The 18,089-nt window shown below is 46.6% G+C and overlaps 1 non-coding gene across 1 annotated transcript; it reads left to right on the forward strand.

Annotated features, from left to right (window-relative positions):
• The first annotated feature begins 7,442 nt into the window (after positions 1–7,442).
• LOC112605514 lies at positions 7,443–7,657 on the forward strand. The gene has a single exon (XR_003115492.1). It is a non-coding gene; the product is annotated as a small nucleolar RNA U3 (small nucleolar RNA).
• The last annotated feature ends 10,432 nt before the right edge of the window (positions 7,658–18,089 follow it).

Here is an 18,089-nt window from a genome sequence, read left to right on the forward strand (position 1 = left end):
GAGGTCTGGGATGCCTGGGGGAACCACGTTTTGAGAATCGCTGCTCTAGAATGGTGATACACACTCCCTCCCTAGGGCCAGAAGAAAGGCCAGGCCTTTGACACAACAGACACCAGATCATCTCATGGGGCTCCCTTCTCTCTCTGTGCTCCCTCCCTCTTCAGAGTGGGAGCACCTACCTGGGTCTCAGTAACACTGAGGGCCTCTCCCGGGTGAATCTCTGCGTTGTTATGCAGACCAAGTCTCTACGTTGGCAAATACTTCACCCACTCCAGGGAGAAAGGAAAGAAGGAGGTGAGAAATGAAGAACCCTTTCTTGCCAGGGTAATATTGAGCACGTCTTTTCAAACTCCACATCCGGAAGGCTTAGGATATGTACATGGAGTGTGTGTGTGTGTGTGTGTGTGTGTGTGTGTGTGAATGCGCACGAGACACACACATATATGATTTTTTGTTCCTTAGATTTCTGGGCACCATGTGCAGTAACCAAAGCAGAGCATTCATCCTGTGAATCTGAACAGCATTAATGAAGAATGTAGGTCTCCTATTCCAGCCGGGACTCAGAGCAGAACAATGGCATAGCTTGCGTATTTATTTAGGCCTTGGCATCTCAGCAATGAAAAAGTTCGTGGAATAAATGAGCAAAAGATGGAGAACTTTTCTGCTCTGTGTTTATAGGTTTCGGCTGTTCCCAAACCATCCATCTTGAGATCTCACCGTAAAGCAGACAAGCAGCCCTTTGACAGGCGCATCTTGAAAGTTTTACACTAATTATTTTTTCCCCTGGGAAACAATCTAAGTCTCTGCCACTGAGGCTGTCAGGCAGTAACAGAGTGCCTGAGCTCATTCAATTGTTTATGAGGCTTTCTCTGAAATCCTTAGCCCTTTCCTACGGATGGGAAAAGCAATGAAAAATCTCTTAGTGGCCGGGTACGGTGGCTCAAGCCTGTAATCCCAGCACTTTGGGAGGCCGAGACGGGCGGATCACGAGGTCAGGAGATCGAGACCATCCTGGCGAACACGGGAAACCCCGTCTCTACTAAAAAAAAAAACAAAAAAAACTAGCCGGGCGAGGTGGCGGGCGCCTGTAGTCCCAGCTACTTGGGAGGCTGAGGCAGGAGAATGGCGTAAACCCGGGAGGCGGAGCTTGCAGTGAGCTGAGATCCGGCCACTGCACTCCAGCCTGGGCGACAGAGCCAGACTCCATCTCAGAAAAAAAAAAGAAAAAAAGAAAAATCTCTTAGCAACAACTGAGCAGGACTCATCTGTCCTCGCTGTTCTGATGCTGCCCCCTGTTTACTATTTATCACCAAATGGGGATAGTGATAAATGGCTTAGCTGGTCCCTTTCTACCTGGGGCTGGAGCATTACACTCAGTTCAAAAAAGGAACTTTAAGAGGAGAATGACCCATATGGTGAAGAACTTTAAATTATGCCTTACAAGGAAAGACAGAGGGAACTTGGAAGGCGTAATCTAGAGGTGGACACTACCCCTTGTCATCAAATATCCAAAGAGCTGTTAGGTAGAAGCACCTTGAACTTGCTTCCTGTGGCTCTTAAGGGAAGTTCTATGATGTTCAGGATTTGCCAGGCAAATGTTAGCAGAGGCATTAATGTTAGCGGAGACTCTTTTCTTCCTCTCTCTCTAGGCAATCTCATTTCTTCTCATGGCTTTAAATAACATCTTTAGGCTGATGACTCTCAAGTGTATATGCCTAGCCCAGATCACTTTTCTAAAATGAGAGCTTGGGTATTCAGCTGCCTACTCACATCTCCACTTGCTGTCTCCCTGACATCTCCAACTTCATATGTGTAAAAGTGAACCCTTGATCTGGACCCCCTAACCCAAATCTTATCCTCCCACCATTTTCCCCATCTCAGTAAATGGCACCAGCCTCCACCCAGTTGTCAAGTCAGGAATCTGGGTGTCATTCCTGGCATTTCCTTCTCATTCACACCTCACATCCAATCCATCACCAAGTTCTGTTTATTCCACCTCCAAAATATTCATTGAGCTCCTCTATTCCTCTCCATCGTCATATCCACCACCCTCATTGAAGCTGCGATCATCTCTCATGGGACTATTACAAATGCCCTCTAACTACTCTTCCTGCTTCCATGTTACCTGCCATCCTCCCACCCAACAGCCAGAGAGACACCTGAAAACTCAACATCTGACCATGTCATTCCCCTGCTTAAAACCCTTCAATGGGCTGGGCGTGGTGGCTCATATCTGTAATCCAGCACTTTGGAAGGCTGAGATGGGAGGATCATTTGAGTCCAGGAGCTCAAGACCAGCCTGGGCAACATAGTGAGACTTCATCTCTATAAAAAATTTAAAAACAAAAATTCCTTCAATGGTGTCTGTTGCAGTTAGATAAAGTCCAGGCTCCTTCTGAGATGCACAGGGTCCTGCATAATCTCTCTCCCCTCATCTGGTACCACCCTCCTCACTGCTCTACGCTGGAGCCACACTGGCCTTTTCAGCTCCTCAAATGTACCAAGCTCCTTCCTGACACCTCTGCCTTGATTTGCCATCCCCCAGCACCCCCTCCCCTCAGTCTTTTAGTTCTCATCTCACATGCCACCTTTCCAAAGAAGCCATCAATTTTAGTTATCTTTTGCTGCAAAACAAATCATCCCAAAACGTAGTGGTTTAAAACAACAACAATCTTATTTCTTGTAATTCTGTGAGTTGCCTGGGGCTTAGCGGGATGGTTCTTCTGCTGGTCTTGCTTGTCAGGTGTTCACGGTGAGATGGCACCTGGGGCAGAAACATTCAAGATGGCTTCACTCACATGTCTGCCATCATGGCAGGAACATCTCATCTGGGATACTGGGATAGCTGGGCCTCTCTGTGTCACCACAGGGCTCACTCTCCCAGTGGCTTCTTCAAATGATCTCTCCAGCAAGATGACCACACTGATTTGGGGCTGGAATTATCCCATTAAAAGCTTTGTTAGAATAGAGAGCTGTGAATATTGGATATGTATATTTGTTAGTGTGAATAAATGGTTCCCAGGAGTGATGGTGTAGTATACTGAAAAAGAACAGGACTTTTGGGTCCAAAGTTCAAATCTCATCTCTACCATGTATGATTCTTGCTTATTCATTAAGGCTACTTTGGTTACTTTTTTTTTTTTTTTTTTTTTTTTTTGAGACGGAGTCTCGCTCTGTCACCCAGGCTGGACTGCAGTGGCCGGATCTCAGCTCACTGCAAGCTCCGCCTCCCGGGTTCACGCCATTCTCCGGCCTCAGCCTCCCGAGTAGCTGGGACTACAGGCGCCCGCCACCTCGCCCGGCTAGTTTTTTGTATTTCTTAATAGAGACGGGGTTTCACCGTGTTAGCCAGGATGGTCTCGATCTCCTGACCTCGTGATCCGCCCGTCTCGGCCTCCCAAAGTGCTGGGATTACAGGCTTGAGCCACCGCGCCCGGCCGCTACTTTGGTTACTAACAATAGAAATGAATTCTGGCAAACTTAAGCCAAAAAGGGGGAATTTATTAGAATGTATTAGTCAGGGTTCTTCAGAAAAACAGAATCCATAGGATGGAGATATATATAAATAGATATATAGATATATAGAGATAGAGATAGATAGATAGATAGATAGATAGATAGATAGAGATTTACCAGGAGGGATTGGCTCACACAATTATGAAGGCTGAGGAATCTCACGGTCTGCCATCTGTAAGCTGGAAGCCCAAGAAAGCCAGTTGTGCAATTCCAGTCCAAACCCCAAAGCTGGAGAACTAGGGAGTGGGGGTGGGAGGTGAAGGGGATGGGTAGGATATAAGATCTGGTCTCAGTCAGAAGGTCCAAGAACCAGGAGCACAGATACCCAAGAGCAGGCAAACCTAGATGTCTCAGTTCAGACAGCAAGAAAATATGCCCTTCCCTGCTTTTTTATTCCATTCAGGCCCTCAGCAGATTTGATTGTGCCTACCTGCATTGGTGAGGGCGATCTTTCTTAGTCTGCCAATTCAAATGCTAATCTCTTCTGGAAACACTCTCACAGACACAGCCAGAAATAATGTTTTACCAGCTATCTCATAGCCCAGTCAAGTTAACACATAAAACCAACTATTACAGATCACATGGAAGGGTTGACAACCATGCCTCAGCAGTAGGAGTCAGCAGCCTTTTTTCCAGAGTGTTGCTACTAACCTTTCTCAACCTCAATGATTTCTTTGTGTCTCTCTTTCGTTCTTTAAAGTCCTTTTTTTTTTTTTTTGAGACGGAGTTTCACTCTTGTTGCCAAGGCTGAAGTGCAATGGAACAATCTCAGCTCACCACAACATTCGTCTCCTGGGTTCAAGTGATTCTCCTGCCTCAGCCTCCTGAGTAGCTGAGATTACAACTGGGATTACAGGCATGCACCACCACCCCTGGCTAATTGTGTATTTTTAGTAGAGATGGGGTTTCACCATGTTGGTCAGGCTGGTCTTGAACTCCTGACCTCAGGTGATCCACCCTCTTCGGCCTCCCAAAATGCTGGGATTACAGGCGTGAGCCACTGTGCCCGGCTTCTAGTTTTAAGTCTTACACCTTCGTCTGTCTCAAGACTGACCCAGCTTGGTTCAAGTATCAAATTCCTTGGTCGGGCCAGGTGCAGTGGCTCACACCTGTAATCCCAGCACTCTGGGAGGCTGAAGCGGGTGGATCACCTGAGGCCAGGAGTTCGAGACCAGCCTGGCCAACATGATGAAACCCCGTCTCTACTAAAAATACAAACATTAGCCAGGCGTGGTGGCAGGTGCCCGTAATCCCAACTACTCGGGGGGCTGAGGCAGGAGAATCACTTGAACCCAAAAGGTGGAGGTTGCAGTGAGCCAAGATTTTGCCACTGCACTCCAGCCTGAGCAACGAGAACAAAACTCCGCCTCAAAAAAAAAAAAAAAAATTCCTTCGCTGGCCAACCAGCTAAGGCTATAGGGTACAGTTACATGGTACAGGGTAGGCTGCCAGGGGCGCCGGAGGATGGGGTACACAGTTGGGAAAGGGAAGTCAGCATGAGGCAGGTGACGAACCCAAGATGGGTCAACTAAACTAGGTCAAGTTACTGGTAAGCCTCAGTTTTCTTACATGTAAGGTAGGATAATCTACTTCTTAAAGTTATTGTAAGGATTAATCAAAATCATGTCAAAAACACATAGTAAACACTAAGTTTACGGTTAAGTGTTGTTATTTTTAAAAAACAGTGTATCTTATTTATTTTATATTTTTTAAAGAGACGGGGTCTTGTTGTGTTGCCCGGGCTGGTCTCAAATTCTTGGACTCAAGCGATCCTCCCACCTCGGCTTCCCAAAGTGCCGAGAAAAATAATTTTAATACTGGTGAAGAACTGAATGAACTAGTAATAGCTTCAAAACATCATCATAATCTTAAAGAAAGATTCTGGGCTCACCTTATACTTGTCTTGATCCAGCCGTGGAATCAGCCATTTCTCCAAGGAGCTCTCATTCCTTTTATGAAAAATGGTATTCAAAAGCCAAGACCTGGTTCCTAGATGTGCTCACTGCTATTAGGATGTCACTGTTTATAGGTGTTCTCAGGGGACAGAGCTGGGGAACACACATGTGCACACACACATTTATATCTACATTTATTTCTATCTCACTGCATATGGGAAATCATGAGTTCACACCCGCAGCCCCAATTCCAGTTAAACACCCCAGGTTTTATTCTAGTTTTCTCCTTTACCGTATTTGTCAGTTTCCTGATTTTAAGGGCTGTGTTTTGGTTGTAAAGGAGAATGTCCTTATTTGGAAGAAATATACACTAAAGTATTTACCCAGTGAGGGGTATGAAGTCAGCAATTTACTCTCAAATAATTCAGAAAAAAAAAGTTATTTGAACCATATTTGCAACTTTTCTGTAAGGTTCAGATTTTTCAAAATAGAGTTTATTAAAAACAAACAAGGGCCGGGCGCGGTGGCTCAAGTCTGTAATCCAAGCACTTTGGGAGGCCGAGACGGGCGGATCACGAGGTCAGGAGATCGAGACCATCCTGGCTAACACGGTGAAACCCCGTCTCTACTAAAAAGTACAAAAAGAAAACTAGCCGAGCGAGGTGACGGGCGCCTGTAGTCCCAGCTACTCTGGAGGCTGAGGCAGGAGAATGGCATAAACCCGGGAGGCGGAGCTTGCAGTGAGCTGAGATCCGGCCACTGCACTCCAGCCTAGGCGACAGAGCGAGACTCCGTCTCAAAAAAAAAAAAAAAAAAAAGTCCTAAAACAAATAACCTCATACATGTGTCACTTCCTTACCTGGGCAGGTAAATTCCTAGAAGGAGAAATGCTTCATCAAAAGAACTGTCCATTTGTAGTTTTGTTTTGTTTCTGGAGACAGGGTCTTTCTCTGTTGCCCAGGCTGGAGTACAGTGGCACAATCACGGCTCACTGCTTCTTCAAACTCTCAAGAGATCCTCCCTCCTCAGTCTCCCAAATAGCTGGGACCACAGGCATGCACCATCATGCTCAGCTAATTTTTAAATTTTTTGTAGAGATAGGGATCTCTCTATGTTGCCCAGACTGGTCTCAAACTCCTGGGCTCAAGATATCCTCTGGTTTTGGTCTCCCAAAGTACAGAGATTAGGCCAGGCAGGTGGTTCAAGTCTATAATTCCAGCATTTTGGGAGGCTGTAGTGGGCAGATCACTTGAAGCCAGGAGTTCAAGACCCCTCTGCCAATATGGTGAAACCCTGTCTCTATTAAAAATATAAAAAAGCCAGGCACAGTGGCATGTGCCTGTGATCCCAGTTACTTGGGAGGCTGAGGCACGAGAATAGCTTGAACCTGGGAGGGGAGGTTGCAGTGAGCCGAGATCTCACCACTGCACTCCAGCCTGGGTGACAAAGCAAGATTCCATCTCAAAACAAAACAAAACAAAACAAAAAAAAACGAACGAAAGAAAGAAAAACACAAAGTTCTGGGATTACAAGTGGGAGCCATCTCGCCTGGCCTGTCTATAATCCTGATGGCTGTTGCCCAAATTGCCCTCCACAGTGATTTTACAATTTACATAACCCCCCACCTGGAGTGAACGAGAAGCCTTACTCTCCCCAACAGGATGTTTTATAAGACTTTAATTTTTGGCCGGGCGCGGTGGCTCAAGCCTGTAATCCCAGCACTTTGGGAGGCCGAGACGGGCGGATCACGAGGTCAGGAGATCGAGACCATCCTGGCTAACACGGTGAAACCCCGTCTCTACTAAAAAATACAAAAAACTAGCCGGGCGAAGTGGCGGGTGCCTGTGGTCCCAGCTACTCGGGAGGCTGAGGCAGGAGAATGGCGTGAACCCGGGAGGCGGAGCTTGCAGTGAACTGAGACCCGGCCACCGCACTCCAGCCTGGGCGACAGAGCCAGACTCAGTCTCAAAAAAATAAAATAAAATAAAAAAAAAAAATAAGACTTTAATTTTTTAAAAAACATTTCAGTTGAAGACTTTACTTTCAGGGATCATTTCTATAGAAGTTCTAGAAGAAACTGGAGAAGTTTCTCTGCACAGGTAGAGCACCGGAAACCACCAGGAGGGGGCACGTTCTCTCCTGAACGTGAAGCTGGTCTTGGTGTTACTTTGCAATTGCCATTTGGCATTGATGGGCGTTCATTTCCCTCCAGCAAAGTAAGACGGAGAAGATGCAGCCTGAGTGGTCTGCCTTCTTTAAAAAAAAAAAAAAAAAAAAATTGTTGGTGAAAGCTGCTTTCTTGCGTAGTTTTAATTTGCATTTCTCTTACTGTGAGTGGGTTTGAGCATCTTTTCCGAGACTTAAAGCTGGTTGTATTTCTCTTTCCTTGAGTGGTTGGTGCACAGTCTTTACTCATCTTTTTATTGGCTTATTGTTCTTTTATTCTTGTTATCATCATGATCATTGTTGATGTAGAACCTCTAAATGTGATGGCACTTAGCCCTATATGAGTCGTAAGTATTTTACCCAATTTGTCCTTTGTCTATTGACTTTTTTGAAGATAGTTTGCCATGCAGCTAGTCTTTGTTATGTAATCACATGTACCACTGTTTTATAGCTTTCTGGGTTCTTTTACACCAACAAAAGATGATTAAAAATCATTTTCTTATGGTTTCTTCTAGTACGTGCTTTTAAATTTTGTTTATTTTTACATTTAGATACTGGACACATTTGAAACGTATACTAATCTAACTTCATTTTTTTTCCCAGAGGGCAACCCCAATCATTCCTCTTTCCTTCCTGGTTTGAAATGCTGCCTTTCCTGCACATTACATTTCTATAACTTCTGCATTTGAGCCTATTTCTGGGATTTCTGTTCTAGTCCTTGGATCTCTCGCTCTCTCTCCCCTGTGTCTCTGGCCACTCCTTCTCAGCCTCCTTTTCTGGCCCCTCCTGGCTTCCCCTCCCCTCCTCTTTGTCATGGTGTCCCCTCCTGTTCTATCACGACACGTTTTCCTTCTCTGTCCTACGCTGATTTCATCGGCTTCAGGGCTTCCATACCAGCTTGGGCTGAAATTAATGTGGCATTTGTATCTGTAGCCTGGCACCCTCTCCTGAACTACAGACTCATGGAGCCACTGTCCTCTCAGGGGCTCTACTTGGAAGCTTAATCTGCATTTTGAAAATAACACTTCCTAACCCAAACTCCTGCAGCTCCCCAGAACCTGCTGCCGCCACAAAATTCTCAGGAAACAGTAGCTCCATTGTCTCTATAGCTCGAGTCAAGACTCCATGTCTTTGATGACTCCTCTCTCTCTCTCTGTTTTTTTTTTTTTTTTGAAATGGAATTTTGCTCTTGTTGCCCAGGCTGGAGTGCAGTGGCGCAGTCTCAGCTCACTGCAACCTCCCCATCCCAGGTTCAAGCAATTCTCCTGCCTCAGCCTCCCAAGTAGCTGGGATTACAGGCACCTGCCACCATGCCTGGCTAATTTTTGTATTTGTAGTAGAGACAGGGTTTCACTATGTTGGCCAGGCTGGTCTCGAACTCCTGACCTCAGGTGATCTGCCAGTCTTAGGCTCCCAAAGTGCTGGGATTACAGGCATGAGCCACCACACCCAGCTGACTCCTCTCTTCTTTGTGACATCCATGCCTATCAAGTCCTGTCAGCTCTGTTCTCAAATACACCCAGAATTAAACCAGCTCCCTGTCCCATCATCTGTCTCTCCCCTGGGCTATGGAAATAGCTTCCTAACCCATCTTTCTGTGGCATCCCTGATTTCACCCCCTAACCCCAGGTCCACTCTCCCCTCATCAGCCAGAACAATGCTTTTAAAATGTAAGTCTGATCATGTCCTCCTCTGTGCAAAACCTGCAGTGGTTCCCAAAGTCCCACAGAAGCCCCTAAAGCCTACCTGACGTGGTCCCCAGCTAACTCTTGGATCTTTATCCTCTTCCATGAATCCACTCTTGCTGGGCACTCTGGTCTTTCTGTTCCTTGAACACACAGGAGGACTCTCTACCAATGCACCTTCCTTGAATAACTGTATATAAAGCTATAGACTTAAACTTCTATAAGACTTACATAAGCTTTAGACTTATGTAGACACAGAAGTTGATCATATATGACACTTGGACATACATTTAAACATGTAAGCAAAATGAAGGTGGGCACTTTGACTCACACCTGTAATCCCAGCTGTAATCTACTGAAAATACAAAAATTAGCCTGGCCTGGTGGTGTGCACCTGCAATCCCAGCTGAGGTTGAGGCATGAGGACCGCTTGAGTCTGGGAGGTAGAGGTTGCAGCGAACTGAGATTGCACCACTGCACTCCAGCCTGGGTGACAGAGCAAGACTCTGCTAAAAACAAAAAACAAGGCCGGGCGCGGTGGCTCAAGCCTGTAATCCCAGCACTTTGGGAGGTCGAGGTGGACGGATCACGAGGTCAGGAGATCGAGACCATCCTGGCTAACACGGTGAAACCCCGTCTCTACTAAAAATACAAAAAAAATTAGCCGGGCGTGGCGGCGGGCACCTGTAGTTCCAGCTACTCGGGAGGCTGAGGCAGGAGAATGGCATAAACCCGAGAGGCGGAGCTTGCAGTGAGCAGAGATCGCGCCACTGCACTCCAGCCTGGGCGACAGAATGAGACTCCGTCTCAAAAAAAAAAAAAAAAAAAAAAACAAAAACCTAAAAATGTGAGCAAAATGAATTGGTTACAGTAGTCCTAAAATTTCCTCAAATTCAGAGCTTATCTCTTCTGAATTTTATTTTGATTCTGACCATTGATATTCTTGGTTTTCCAAACAACGTTGTTCTCTGTGCCTTCAAGAGTGCTAGTTTGATGGTACAGCATTTATTAAAAGAGTGCCCTACTATTGTCTCCAGGGCTTCTTCCAAGCTTCCAACAATCTTGGCTAGTGCTGTGTATATGGATAGGTGAGGACAACTGCGTCATGACTGTCACCTCGATAACAGGGATGTAAGACACACCTCAATTTCAGAGATGTTTAATTGTAAAAACAACAACAACAACAAACAGGAAACGGAATCAGTGAATTATGGTACTCTCTGGTTGGGCTAATTCCCTCTACTTACTCTTCTTTTCCAAAATTTTTTCTAGTTATTTTTGCTTATTTTCACTTTATGAGTAAAGTCAGGGAATGTTATTTATATAAATAGATGACCAAAAAAATGGCAAATAAATAAATGATAATAACAGGCAGAATCAGACCTAATTACTTGGTTAATTATTTCATGCACCAATTGTAAGTGCCTTTTGCCTCAGAGTGGAATTAACAGATACCAGGTAGTCCCCCAACCCTCATCCCATGCTCTTGGCCAACATTGCTAACTCATCAAGGTTCTATTTTTCACTGATACCATTGGAGGCCTTAGACGCTTTCTCTGCACAGCATTCCAAGTGGCCATTATCAGTTGATTAGAGTTGGTAAATGGAATTAAATTCTCCGAAGCCAACAGTCACCCAAGGCATGTGGATATGAAAAGTAGAGAAGTCTAAATCCGTTATCAATTCTTCAACAATGCAGGATGCATTACTACCCCTCCTTTGGGACAGATCATATCCCTATATCAACTGAAGGACGTTAAAAGACTTCCACATCACCATATATACACAGCTAGACCAACTGAGTTCAGAGCCCTGGACTACCCATAAGTCGAGTCATGCAAGACTCCTCCTTAGCAAAGCTGAAAGGCCAGCTATTTTTAGTTCCACAGTGTTCTCTTTTCCCAGCTTGAAGTGTTCAGCGCCTCTGCTTAGGCTCCCTGATTCACATTGAAGGGTAAATGACTGCTAGCCCAATCAGACCCTCCCAGGAGCCCAACACCTTTTCGTAAGCAGTGCTTCTGAATCATGTGGGCATCTTGTTGCGGTGCAGACTCTGGTTGGGGAAGCCCGGAGTTGGACTTGGTAATGCTGGTTCAAAGATGAGATAAGCAAGGTGCTAAGTATATTTGTCAGCTCAGACATAACAAAATACCATAGTCTGGTGGCTTAACCAACAGAAATTTATTTCTCACAGTTATGGAGGCTAGAAGTCCAAGACCAAGGTGCCAGCAAGGTAGTATTTATTATGAGGCCTCTCCTCTTCGCTTGTAGGCAGCCACCATCTTGTTGTGTGCTCATATAGCCTCTTTCTTGTGCAAGTGAGGAGACAGGGTGAACTCTCTGGTCTCATAAGGACACAAATCCTATCAGATCACAGCCCTACCCTTAGAACCTCATTTAACCTCCACCCTTAGAACCTCATTTAACCTTAATTACTTCCTTAGAGGCCCTATCTCCAATTACAGTCACCCTGGGGGTTAAGGCTTCAACATATGTGTCCCAGTGGGAGGACACAAACAGTCAGTCCATAATTAAGGAACAGAACACTGGGGAGAAAAGTCCTACTTTGTTGGGACACTGGAAAATGCGAGTATTCTCTGGACACCTACACCAGGCCTCTCCTCAACACCTGAAGCAACCAAGCTGGAAGATTCATCAGTGACTAAGGCCAGCAATGTTGTGTTGCTGGCAGGAAAGATCCATTGTCTAATTATGAATCTCGGCATCCTAGAATTGTGGGGAGAAGCCAGTTCTCAATTCGTTTTAACAGAACTTCTCTCTGTAGCAATTCCAGCCAATTAAGCCAACTCTGCAGGTTCCAGGCAAAGAGGGCTTTGTTATGGGCTATATTTAGTGCCTAGGTGGCAGCTGGAATCTGCCATGCTGAGCCCAGCACTACCGTGCTCACCACTGCAGCATGTCAGGATGACTCCCAAGGGCTTTTGTGGCAACATGGAAGTTCCCATGGCCAGGTGCCGGAAGGCTTTGGAAAAGCTGCCTCAGGTGGCACTGTGCCTCTTTATGGGCACCATGCACTGGACCTACTGGCTTTGTAAAGGCCTGCAGAAACGCTATGGTTTGAATGTGTCTCCCAAAAATCATATGTTGGAGACTTAATCCCCAGTGGAGCAGTATTGGGAGGTGGGGCTTAAGTGGGATGTGTTTAGGTCATGAGGGTTCCTCATGAATGGATTAATGCTGATTATAAAAAGGGCTTGAGCTGGGTGCAGTGGCTCATGCCTGTAATCCCAGCACTTTGGGAGGCTGAGGCGGGCGGATCACTTGAGATCAGGAGTTCGAGACCAGCCTGGCCAACATGGTGAAACTCCGTCTCTACTAAAAATACAAAAATTAGCCAGGCTGGTGGCAGATGCCTGTAATCCCAGTTGCTCGGGAGGCTGAGGCAGGAGAATTGCTTGAACCTGGGAGGCAGAGCCAAGATCACGCCATTGCATTCCAGCCTGAGCGACACAGCGAGACTCCGTTCAAAAAATAATAATAATAAAATAAAAAATAAAAGTAAATAAAAAGGACTTGACTCTAGGGGTTCACTCTCATGCCTTCTCTTGATCTTCTGCTTTTCACCATGGGATGGTACAGAAAGAAGGCCCTTGCCAGATGGCAGCCCCTCACTCTTGAACTTCCTAGCCTTCAGAAGCCCAGGGAAGATATATAGCCACTTAATCACTGTGCATTCATTCATCCAATATTAACTGAGCACCTACTCTGCCCTAGGCATTGGACTTAGCCTTGGCCACACAGCATTGAGCAACAATGGATATTCTTTGTGTGTGTGTGTGTGTGTGTGTGTTTCTTTTCTTTTTGAGATGGAGTTTCACTCTTGTTGCCTAGGCTGGAGTGCAATGACATGATCTTGGCTCACTGCAATGTCCACCTTCTGAGTTCAAGCAATTCTGCTACCTCGGCCTCCCAAGTAGCTGGGATTATAGGCGTGTGCCACCACATCCAGCTAATTTTGTATTTTTAGTAGAGATGGGGTTTCACCATGTTGGTCACGCTGGCTTGAACTCCTGACCTCAAGTGATCCACCTGCCTTGGCTCCGAAAGTGTTGGCATTACAGGCATGAGCCACATGCCTGGCCTAACAATGGATATTCTTACCTGCCTCATGGGGCACACAGAGGTCAGGCACAGCTTCTGAGCAGATGTTAACAGGACCACTTGGAACCAGTGGGAGTTGCTGGGAAGTGGAGGTGGGGTTATTGGTCACAGGAAGAGGTATGTCTTCCTGAGACTGGGTAATTTATAAAGAACAGAGATTTATTATAATACAGTTCTGTAGGTTGGGAAGTCCAAGATTAGGGGGCTTACATCTGGCAAGTGCCTTCTTGCTGCATCATAACATAGCAGAAGGCATCATGTTGGGGGTGGGGAACATCCGCTTCCAAGATGGCTCACTCCCATGCCTGCCAGGTTAGTGCTGGTTGCTGCCTAGCAGCCTCAGTTCATCACCACATGAACGCCATAGAGCTAAGTGTCCTCCTGACATGGTGGCTATATTCCTCCAGAGCAGGCAATCCAAGAGAGCACAAACTAGAAATCACAATGTCTTATATGACCTAGCCTTGGAATTCAGTTCACTCTACGTCATTTCTGCAACATCCTGTTGGTTACACAGATGGACTCTACTCAGTGAGGGAGAGGCCTCTGCAGTGGTATGAGGCCCATGAGGTGAGGATCACTGGGGGGCCATCCTAGAAGCTGGCTACCAAGGCCTCAGGTGTCATGCTCTGTATATAAGTATGAATTCAGAGGAGGGAACAGTCTCTGGGAAAACTAGGATTTGTTTAATGAAAGAGGTTGACTTGCTCTGTATCCTGAAGGATAAGTAGCAACTGGAGAGTTGTCCATGGATGACAGGAAGTCAGGCCAGGAGGGAGCACAACATGAGCAAAGGCATAAAGGCAGCAAAGGGCATCGTGAATTGTTAATCAGAGAGGAGAGTGGATTGGCTGGAGCAGCAAGTGCATGTAGTAAAATAAAGGTAATACACAATGGAGTTGGGTGACATCAAAGTTAAGAGGGCTTTGGAAGCCAGGCAGTGGCATTGTTTTGATGAGTTGTTAAGGATCAATGGTGAGTGCTACAATGGTCACGATGATGAAAGTGGTGCTTCAGGAAGCATAATCTAGGGACAGCATGTAGACAGCTCAGCCTGGGGAGAGACTAAAGGCAGAGGCATGAGCCTTGACCTTATGAGAAGCTGAATTAAGATATTGGAATTAAGAATGGAAAAGGAGTGGGGCGTGTGGCTCATGCCTGTAATCCCAGCACTTTGGGAGGCTGAGGCAGCCTGGTCACTCAAGGTCAGGAATTCAAGACCAGCCTGGCCAACATGTTGAAACCCTATCTCTACTAAAACTATAAAAATCAGCTGGGCGTGGTGGCGGGCGCCTGTAGTTCCAGCTACTAGGAAGCCTGAGGGATGAGAATCACTTCAACCTGGAAGGTGGAGGTTGCAGTGAGCTGAGATCGTGTCACTGCACTCCAGGCTTGGTGACAAAGTTAGACTCTGTCTCAAAAAGGAAAAAAAAAAAAAAGAATGGAAAAGGAGGCAGAGTTTTAAGTGTTATTACAAAGGAAGAATTGACACTACCCCCAAAAGACTGGGACCTGGAGGCTGGGATAAGAAGATGGATTGAAACTCACTTTCTCCATGGTCAAAACGGAGGAGTAGCACTTGCTGTGTTCACCTCCTGGACATGAGACAATGGCTATGAAACCACTTGGATAGGAGAGAAGTTTTAAACACCAAAGGGATTATTGTTATTTGAATGATTCACTTGTAGGTAGTACTTATTTTAGGACTGAGGGAGGTAGGGTTTGGGGAAGAATAGGGCATATCTGTGAACATGTCTGCCCAGCTCCTCCTCCCTGTAACCTTCCAACCTGATGGATCTCAAACCTAACACAAATCTTCCCCCCTTTCTTAGTCTTTGCCCACCTTTCTCCCAGTGACCCAGCTTCAGTCTGGGCACTTGACTCCAGGTATCTTAGGGATCTGAAATGTTCTTTTTCATTCTACTCTACTACAAGCACACAATAGTCAGAAGACTGTGCCGGGGAGTGTTTGCCCTGGCTAGCTCTGGCCAGTTACTGCTATTGGCTGTGCAGCTTGGGAGACTGGGTCGTGTGGGGCCTGAAGCTGTACCAGAAATGGCCTAGTCAGGAGACTGACCCAACTGGTGGGCTCTGACATGCAGTGTCTTAATCTTCACATCTGTCTAATCTCTCCTAACCCAGTCAGTTCCTTGCCAGAAGTTAATATGCGGTGAAAACAAAGCTGTCTCCTCTTCGCTGTGGTCATCCTGCACTGTCCTGTGCTGTTATGCTTTACACTGAATGTTTGTCTGTGTCCCCCACAAACTCACATGTTGAAACCTAATCCCCAAGGTGATGCTGTTGAGGTGAGGCCTTTGGGAGGTGATTAGGTCATGAGGGCAGAGCCCTCATGAATGAAATTGGTGGCCCTATAGAAGAGACCCCAGAGAGCTCCCTCACCTCCCTCCGCCATGTGAGGACACAGTGAAAAGACAGCCATCTGTGAACCAGGTTACAGGCTCTCACCAGACACTGAATCTGCTGGTGCCTTGATCTTGGACTTCGCAGTCCCTAGAACTGTGAGAAATCAATTTTGTTGTTTCTAAGCTACCCAGGCCATGGTATTCTGTTACAGCAGCCTGAATGGACTGAGACCTGTTAACCATGATGAGATTCTGGATTTGTACTGTCCTCGTCATTTCCAATACTTTCACAAACATTATCATGAGGGCACGTATAGCGAAGGATAGCACTGTTGTGCATGGGTTGAAATCCCAGCTTCCCAACTTGCCAACCAATTACTTTGTTCTGCAGGCCTTGGTCTCCTCATCTATGAAATGGGATAGCAATAAGCTTTACCTCTGTGAGTAGCTGTGAGGATTGACTGAGGCTCCCTGGGATGCCTGGAGGGTCATGGCAATGGGGCAGGGCCCTCCACTCAAAGTGCCTGTAGGCTGGTTGGAGAGATGTGTGAAAAGAAAAAAAGTTGGCTTTTTTGGGCTGCTGGGCTTTTGTTAATAAATTTCCAGTGGGACGTTTCCGCCACTTGCCTTTTTTTAGAGACATGAAGAGAGGAGAATTGAAAACATTTCCTATGTTGAAATGAAAGGCACTATTTAATCTTGTCACCATCTGCCTTGCTCCAGGCTGGGAGCCCACAGGCCCGGCTCCCTGTTTCCTAGCGACAGGGCCACACACCTTTCTCAGTGCAGAAAAACGCACACCTTCCCTGGTGGAGAAAAACATTCCCTGGGCAACTGCAGGGAAGGCTCTCGCCCAGGGAACTGGGAAGGAGCTGCCCCAGACCACAAGTGTGGCCCAGCCTTCCCTGGGCATTTTTCTGCAACCAAACAGGACACCCTATTCTCCCTTCCCAGGGCCACATGGCAGCAGGGCAATCCTTAATTGATTTATGAAGTCCTTGAAGTGACCCTCAGTGCCCCAAGCCCCCTCTTCTTCCTCAGCAAAGGTTTTGGGGCGGCCATAACAAAATACCACAGATTAGGCGGCTCACAATGACAGAAACTTGTTTTCTCTCAGCCATAGAGACCAGAGCTTCAAAATTAAGGTGTCTGTAGGCCTGGTTCTTTCCGTTCCCATCTCCCAGCTCCCTGTGGCTCCACCAATCCTTGGGGCTCCCTAGCCTGCAGGTATATTGCTCCAGTCTCCTGCAGCATCACATGCCTCTACTCTCTGTGCCTCCTTTCCTGTCTCTCTCTTTTTTTTTTTTTCTTCTTTTTTTGAGATAGAGTCTCGCCCTATCCCCCAGGCTGGAGTGCAGTGGCATGATCTTGACTCAGTGCAACCTCTGTCTCCCGAGTTCAAGAGATTCTCCTGCCTCGGCCTCCCAAGTAGCTGGGATTACAGGTGCATGCCACCATGCCCAGCTAATTTTTGTGTTTTTAGTAGAAACAGGGTTTTGCCATGTTGGCCAGGCAGGTCTCAAGCTCCTGTCCTCAGGTGATCCACCCGCCTCGGCCTCACAAAGTGCTGAGATTACAGGTGTGAGCCACTGCACCCGTCTGTCATTGGATTTAGAACCCACTCGAATCCAGGCTGTTCCCACCTTGAGATCCTTACTGCATCTGCAGAGACCCTTTTTCTCAATACGATCACATCCTGAGGTTCTGGATGGATATAATTTTGGGGAGGATCACGATTCAACCCACTGCAGGGGCTACCATGTTACCCGGACTCCTCCTGTCTGGGAGAAAAGATTTAATAAGCTACTGGGAGAGACAGTATGTTGGATACACCTTCATCCATGGTCAAGGGGTGTATATTTTGAAAGCGGATCTCACGACAGGGAAACACCCTAACCAAAGATGACATCACCCACATGGTAGATTATTAGGTGTGGTGATATTTTCTGGCCAGTGTCTTCCTGGTTATCTTGCTGCTCTTGGAGAACCAGCCATGCCCTGTGCAGCTGTGTGAACAGGAGAGGGTCACCGGCATGGTCCTCCTAGTCAGGGGACTCCTGTGCCTCTGTCAGCTTCCTGCAGGGCTCTGTTGAAGCCCTTCTTCCTCTGAGGCAGGGTGCCGATCAGTTGAGTGCCCCACTGGTGGTTCTGGCCCACCTGGAATTGGGTGTGTAAGGGGCTCCCCTGACTCTGGAAAGGACTCCCGCTCTTGACTTTCCTATTTGCTCACAAGACAGCAGCCTGCAAATCCAAGTGGGTCCCCAGTTCCCCAAATATCCCTCGAACTGAGGGCTGAAATCTGGCCATCTGAAATCCTTGTCTTTTTGTTCTTATTTTTATTT

Source organism: Theropithecus gelada, chromosome 13 (genome assembly GCF_003255815.1).
Source record: "Theropithecus gelada isolate Dixy chromosome 13, Tgel_1.0, whole genome shotgun sequence".
NCBI classification, from domain to species: domain Eukaryota; kingdom Metazoa; phylum Chordata; class Mammalia; order Primates; family Cercopithecidae; genus Theropithecus; species Theropithecus gelada.